Genomic DNA, 7,500 nt, shown 5'->3' on the forward strand with positions numbered 1-7,500 from the left:
CTCAGAAAATTGGAGAAAAGATTGTTAGAAAAGATATACTACTAGGGTTGTTGTTGTTCCGACGACGCTTCCCTTTTCGAACTAGACCGAACATAAGATTGTCTTCGTGCGTCGTAAAAATTTAATTTTCTGCGACAAACGAATTTTCGACAGTCAAGTTTTGGCCCCCTACTGATGACACCGTCATGTACGGTTTTCTGACGGAGGAGATCGTGCGAGGTTTTCACCTCGTCTTTCTTTTCGGAACGACCACCAGCAGGATTGTCTTCGGACGTCGTGAGAATTTAATTTTCGCAGCGACGAACGAATTTCGACAGTCGGTGGAGTACGTTTCGACCGTCTCCCACAGCGAGATCGCGGATGCGGCATGGCGTTCAATCGTCTGCGGTCCCTATGCGATCAACATTTTTTACAAGTTGTAGAGGGTGGCGCGATCGAGTTTTGCGACTTCATCGTTGCTGCACCCAACAACAATAAATAATGCATAAACTCTCAGATATCCGAGCGAGAATAAGTTTTCTACTCGTAACGTGTTCGAATTTCTACGGAAATTCTTACCGAAAAAGTATCGCTTTCAATGTAGCGAAGAGTTAAGTTTGTTAGAAAAATTTTTACAGGCCGAGGAAGTTTCGTTAAAAACGAATTTTCGACGCCGGTGTTTTGAACTCTCATGCGTGCGTGTGGCGTGGAAAAACAAAACATAACACGAAAAATGATAAATAATCATTATAAATAAAAATTTGTGAGCGGGACGGGTTCGACTTGATCGTCGTCTGCCGTACCGCGATGACACAAAATATGTGTGAGCGAAAGACACACAAAATCAAATCGATGACTACCATATCTCGGATGGGAAACGATTTTCAGATGGTAAGAGGCACGGTGGTTGCAAAATATCGTCGTCGTTTTCTCCTTCCCGATACTGCGTACGTCACGATGACTATATATATATATATGGAAACCACAACATTCTGTTTTGTTTTTAACTGCGAAACGTAGCACAACGCAAAATGCACGAACGTGGCGTCACGACGGTCGCAAAGATCGTCCGTTTCGCTCGCACGTGACGATAGTTATCCTCGACCTACGGGTCGACGGACGAACTGTCGTGTGTACTACGATACACGCACAGTTCCCTGGTTGATCCTGCCAGTAGTCATATGCTTGTCTCAAAGATTAAGCCATGCATGTCTCAGTACAAGCCGAATTAAGGTGAAACCGCGAAAGGCTCATTAAATCAGTTATGGTTCCTTAGATCGTACCCACATTTACTTGGATAACTGTGGTAATTCTAGAGCTAATACATGCAAACAGAGCTCCGACCGGAGACGGAAGGAGCGCTTTTATTAGATCAAAACCAATCGGTGGCGGTCTCCGTCATCGTCCAACTTGGTGACTCTGAATAACTTCGAGCTGATCGCACGGTCTAGCACCGGCGACGCATCTTTCAAATGTCTGCCTTATCAACTGTCGATGGTAGGTTCTGCGCCTACCATGGTTGTAACGGGTAACGGGGAATCAGGGTTCGATTCCGGAGAGGGAGCCTGAGAAACGGCTACCACATCCAAGGAAGGCAGCAGGCGCGCAAATTACCCACTCCCGGCACGGGGAGGTAGTGACGAAAAATAACGATACGGGACTCATCCGAGGCCCCGTAATCGGAATGAGTACACTCTAAACCCTTTAACGAGGATCAATTGGAGGGCAAGTCTGGTGCCAGCAGCCGCGGTAATTCCAGCTCCAATAGCGTATATTAAAGTTGTTGCGGTTAAAAAGCTCGTAGTCGAATCTGTGTCCCGCGCCGCCGGTTCATCGTTCGCGGTGTCAACTGGCGTGCCGCGGGACGTCCTGCCGGTGGGCTTAGCCCGCGAGGGCGGCCCAACTCAATCCCGCCGCGGTGCTCTTCATTGAGTGTCGAGGTGGGCCGGCACGTTTACTTTGAACAAATTAGAGTGCTTAAAGCAGGCTAAAACTTCGCCTGAATACTGTGTGCATGGAATAATGGAATAGGACCTCGGTTCTATTTTGTTGGTTTTCGGAACCCCGAGGTAATGATTAATAGGAACGGATGGGGGCATTCGTATTGCGACGTTAGAGGTGAAATTCTTGGATCGTCGCAAGACGGACAGAAGCGAAAGCATTTGCCAAAAACGCTTTCATTGATCAAGAACGAAAGTTAGAGGTTCGAAGGCGATCAGATACCGCCCTAGTTCTAACCATAAACGATGCCAGCTAGCGATCCGCCGACGTTCCTCCGATGACTCGGCGGGCAGCTTCCGGGAAACCAAAGCTTTTGGGTTCCGGGGGAAGTATGGTTGCAAAGCTGAAACTTAAAGGAATTGACGGAAGGGCACCACCAGGAGTGGAGCCTGCGGCTTAATTTGACTCAACACGGGAAACCTCACCAGGCCCGGACACCGGAAGGATTGACAGATTGAGAGCTCTTTCTTGATTCGGTGGGTGGTGGTGCATGGCCGTTCTTAGTTGGTGGAGCGATTTGTCTGGTTAATTCCGATAACGAACGAGACTCTAGCCTGCTAAATAGGCGTATTTCGACATCCCAAAGGCCCGCCGGCCCCGGGTTCGCCCGGTGGTCGCGCGCGGTTTTTACTGTCGGCGTACAAACAATTCTTCTTAGAGGGACAGGCGGCTTCTAGCCGCACGAGATTGAGCAATAACAGGTCTGTGATGCCCTTAGATGTTCTGGGCCGCACGCGCGCTACACTGAAGGAATCAACGTGTCCTCCCTGGCCGAACGGCCCGGGTAACCCGCTGAACCTCCTTCGTGCTAGGGATTGGGGCTTGCAATTGTTCCCCATGAACGAGGAATTCCCAGTAAACGTGAGTCATAAGCTCGCGTTGATTACGTCCCTGCCCTTTGTACACACCGCCCGTCGCTACTACCGATTGAATGATTTAGTGAGGTCTTCGGACCGGTACGCGGTGGCGTTTCGGCGTCGCCGATGTTGCTGGAAAGATGACCAAACTTGATCATTTAGAGGAAGTAAAAGTCGTAACAAGGTTTCCGTAGGTGAACCTGCGGAAGGATCATTAACGAGAGTAGTGTCCATTTTCACGAATGGCAACACGAAATTGTAAGCATTTGTCTGACATGATTGATTTTTGAACTTTTGAAAGTCTAGACGGAGCCGACGGCACGTCAGCCCTTAGCGGTGCTGTCGCACGTTCTCGGGGGATAGACCCTCGTTGACGCCGCTAGACTACGATGCGCGCACATTGAAATATTTTTTTCGTGTGCGTGTGCAGGATCGCAGTTCGTTTCGGTGCAACACAACGCCCGGACGGCTCCGCAGTGCCGGCTCTTGCGCCTATCCGACATCTCGGAGAAACGCTCGAGTAGACGGTGTTCGGGTACCTAGATCCCCGTCCTCGGTGACGAAATATTGATCGTAACTGTCGTCCGTCGATCGTTTCCGTAGTATCACCGTTCCACAAAATATTGTCCGTCGATCGTCGTCGGCGGGTGTCCCCGCGCCCGTCTCGATGGCGACTTCGTTGATGGTAATCGTGTGTTCGGTGATCAGGCAGGCTATGATCGCACGTTGATGGCAACGGTCGAAATGACAAGAGATCGTAACTGTCGTCCGTCGACCGTCTCCAGTCGATTTTTTTCGTTCCGATATCGTCCGTCGTTGTCGTCTATTTGATGACTTCGTTCGTTGATGGTAAGCGTACGGTTATTATCAGGAGATGAGATCACGTTGATGGCAACGGTCGAAAAGTCCGTCATCGCAGGTTTCGGAGGGGATCGCAGGTGTCGGGTTCGGACCGGAGGAACACATGAGCGGTTTGACGTTTCGTTCCTCGCCAGGATTCGACCTCGGCACTCGTGGGTTTTAAATGATTTTCGCCCGGCTGACGGGGTGGCGTTCAGTGCCCCGGCGACAGATTCTGGAAAAACGTCGACCGACGTTCCTAGGACGCTGTTTTCAGACTGCTGATGTATTCACGCGTACCATGATTTGAACTATTTTTGAACTTTACGTGGTCGTGGATCTCTAGGTCGGAACGATGTCCGTTTTTAAGGGAACGATCGCGATCGGCTCTTTTCGAAAAATGTTGTGCGTACGACATATTAGACGCAAGTAGGACCGTGTCCTCAGGATCTCGATGCGAGGTCGTGTACCCGTCGTGCCTCGTTTTCAGAGTCAACACGACGAACCGACCGATTCGCGTCTCCTGTCGGGATCTCGATGCGTGGTGTCTAGGACCGTCGTGTTTAGTATTCTTTATCGATCGATCACACCTGACGTTATCCTCTCTCGCTCATTTTATACGGGCAAGATCTCGAGGGTAGACGGTGAGATGCGATGTCAGAGGAGAAGAACACCACGGCGAACAGACCGGTTCGGGCGTCTCCCGCCGGTTCGAAAGCTCCTTTCGAAAATTTATACGAAACGCAAGTAGGACCGTGTCCTCAGGATCTCGATGCGAGGTCGTGTACCCGTCGTGCCTCGTTTTCAGAGTCAACACGACGAACCGACCGATTCGCGTCTCCTGTCGGGATCTCGATGCGTGGTGTCTAGGACCGTCGTGTTTAGTATTCTTTATCGATCGATCACACCTGACGTTATCCTCTCTCGCTCATTTTATACGGGCGAGATCTCGAGGGTAGACGGTGAGATGCGATGTCAGAGGAGAAGAACACCACGGCGAACAGACCGGTTAGCGCGTCTCCCGCCGGTTTCGAAAACGTGATCGGTTGTTTTCGAAAGATGTTGTATGCGACAAACGAAACGCAAGTAGGACCGCGTCCTCAGGATCTCGATGCGAGGTCGTGTATCAGTCGTGTGTCTCGTTTTCTCCGTGTCGATCGCCCGACGTTATCCTCTCTCGCCATTTGAACGGCGAGATCTCGAGGGTAGACGGTGAGAGAACACGCTCAGAGGGGAAACAGAGTCAACACGACGAACCGACCGATTCGCGTCTCCTGTCGGGATCTCGATGCGTGGTGTCTAGGACCGTCGTGTTTAGTATTCTTTATCGATCGATCACACCTGACGTTATCCTCTCTCGCTCATTTTACGGGCGAGATCTCGAGGGTAGACGGTGAGATGCGATGTCAGAGGAGAAGAACACCACGGCGAACAGACCGGTTCGCGCGTCTCCCGCCGGTTTCGAAAGCGAGATAAAATAATTGAAACCTAGCTTGACGACATCACGCCGAGGCGTGGCGCGTTCCAGGATGTTCCCTATCCTAACGGAACGACCGTCTCGTGATGTCCGATAAATTAAAAGATTACCCTGAACGGTGGATCACTTGGCTCGTGGGTCGATGAAGAACGCAGCTAATTGCGCGTCAACTTGTGAACTGCAGGACACATGAACATCGACATTTCGAACGCACATTGCGGTCCTCGGATATTCTGTTCCCGGACCACTCCTGGCTGAGGGTCGTGTCAATTTCAAAGACTGCTCGGTCTCCGTTACGTTCGCGAGTAATGTCGTGTGCACGGAGACGTCGGAGCGTGTTGGATGTGCGACGTGCGGGAAATTTCTCGAGCACGACATCCCGAGACGCGATAGCGGCCGATCGGTCAGGACGAAATAGCGTCGTGGAGCGCTTAGTAGTCCTCCGGTCTTCCGGCGGCCCTTCGACGTAAAGCACGCGCCGTACAGCGGCGGCCACGATGCCCGATCTCTGAACGGTGCGATCGTCGTGTCCGAGACGAGTGATAGATCTCGCGACGACGTCAGATCGATGTTCGGGGAGAGTCGGAGGCCGTCCTTCGGACGAGTGCGACGATCGTCGTTGCGTGCCATAAATTTTTGAGATATTTTTCAAAAATGCGACCTCAGAGCAGGTGAGACTACCCGCTGAATTTAAGCATATTACTAAGCGGAGGAAAAGAAACTAACTAGGATTCCCTCAGTAGCGGCGAGCGAACAGGGAAGAGCCCAGCACCGAATCCCGCGGCCGAAACCGGACGCCGGGAAATGTGGTGTTAGGGAGGGTCCGTCATCCCGAGACCGTGCGACGCGTCCAAGTCCATCTTGAACGGGGCCACAGCCCATAGAGGGTGCCAGGCCCGTAGCGACCGTCGCCGGTAGCGGGAGGATCTCTCCTCAGAGTCGGGTTGCTTGAGAGTGCAGCCCTAAGTGGGTGGTAAACTCCATCTAAGGCTAAATATGACCACGAGACCGATAGCGAACAAGTACCGTGAGGGAAAGTTGAAAAGAACTTTGAAGAGAGAGTTCAATAGTACGTGAAACCGTTCAGGGGTAAACCTGAGAAACCCGAAAGGTCGAAAGGGGAGATTCAGCGTGTCTCGGCGGTGGCGCTGGACGGTCGCGTGACGGACGGCGTGCGCGTCGTCCGCACCTTCTGTTCTCCGAACTGCTGTCGAACGCGTGCACTTCTCCCCCTGTAGGACGTCGCGATCCGTTGGGCGCCGATCTAAGGCCCGCGGTGGAGCCCGTCCGGACGGTTCGCCGTACCGGACGAACCCGCGGTGTTTCCCGGTCGGCACGCTCGACGGTAAGCATGTGGCGCGAGGCCGCTACTCAGTTAGCGTTCGACCCGCGGCAAGCGCGTTCGTCGCGACGGTCGATCGGACCTGGTGCCGGTCCCGTCCCCGGACGGCTGCTGGCTGCGGTGTTCTCGAACAGACCTCGTTGAAACGCCGATCGGCGACGCTATAGCTTTGGGTACTTTCAGGACCCGTCTTGAAACACGGACCAAGGAGTCTAGCATGCACGCAAGTCATTGGGACATGATTAAACCTAAAGGCGTAATGAAAGTGAAAGTCCGCCTAGCGCGGACTCAGGGAGGATGGGTGGTCCTCTGTGGACCGCCTCGCACTCCCGGGGCGTCTCGTTCTCATTGCGAGAAGAGGCGCACCAAGAGCGTACACGCTGGGACCCGAAAGATGGTGAACTATGCCTGGTCAGGACGAAGTCAGGGGAAACCCTGATGGAGGTCCGTAGCGATTCTGACGTGCAAATCGATCGTCGGAACTGGGTATAGGGGCGAAAGACTAATCGAACCATCTAGTAGCTGGTTCCCTCCGAAGTTTCCCTCAGGATAGCTGGCTCTCGTATTATACGAGTTTCATCCGGTAAAGCGAATGATTAGAGGCATTGGGGTCGAAACGGCCTCAACCTATTCTCAAACTTTAAATGGGTGAGATCTCCGGCTTGCTCGAATTCTTCGTGAAGCCGCGAGAATCGAATCAGAGTGCCAAGTGGGCCATTTTTGGTAAGCAGAACTGGCGCTGTGGGATGAACCAAACGCAGAGTTAAAGCGCCTAAATCGACGCTTATGGGATACCATGAAAGGCGTTGGTAACTTAAGACATCAGGACGGTGGCCATGGAAGTCGGAATCCGCCAAGGAGTGTGTAACAACTCACCTGCCGAAGTTACTAGCCCTGAAAATGGATGGCGCTGAAGCGTCGTGCTTATACTCTGCCGTCAGCGGCATGTGCGGTCTGACGGGACCTCGTCTCGTCGGCCATGAAGCCCTGACGAGTAGGAGGGT

General features: G+C 52.5%; 2 non-coding genes and 1 pseudogene across 2 annotated transcripts; all 3 read left to right on the top strand.

Annotated features, from left to right (window-relative positions):
• Positions 1 to 1,133: 1,133 nt before the first annotated feature.
• On the top strand, positions 1,134 to 3,054 carry LOC138140662 (small subunit ribosomal RNA). Its single transcript, XR_011162696.1, has one exon. It is a non-coding gene; the product is annotated as a small subunit ribosomal RNA (ribosomal RNA).
• A 2,207-nt stretch (positions 3,055 to 5,261) lies between these two features.
• LOC138140667 (5.8S ribosomal RNA) lies at positions 5,262 to 5,418 on the top strand. Its single transcript, XR_011162700.1, has one exon. It is a non-coding gene; the product is annotated as a 5.8S ribosomal RNA (ribosomal RNA).
• Positions 5,419 to 5,811: 393 nt separating this feature from the next.
• Positions 5,812 to 7,500, top strand: part of LOC138140674 (large subunit ribosomal RNA) — a 5,339-nt pseudogene continuing 3,650 nt past the window's right edge.

The sequence above is a fragment of the Tenebrio molitor genome, chromosome Y, assembly GCF_963966145.1.
Source record: "Tenebrio molitor chromosome Y, icTenMoli1.1, whole genome shotgun sequence".
Classification (NCBI taxonomy): domain Eukaryota; kingdom Metazoa; phylum Arthropoda; class Insecta; order Coleoptera; family Tenebrionidae; genus Tenebrio; species Tenebrio molitor.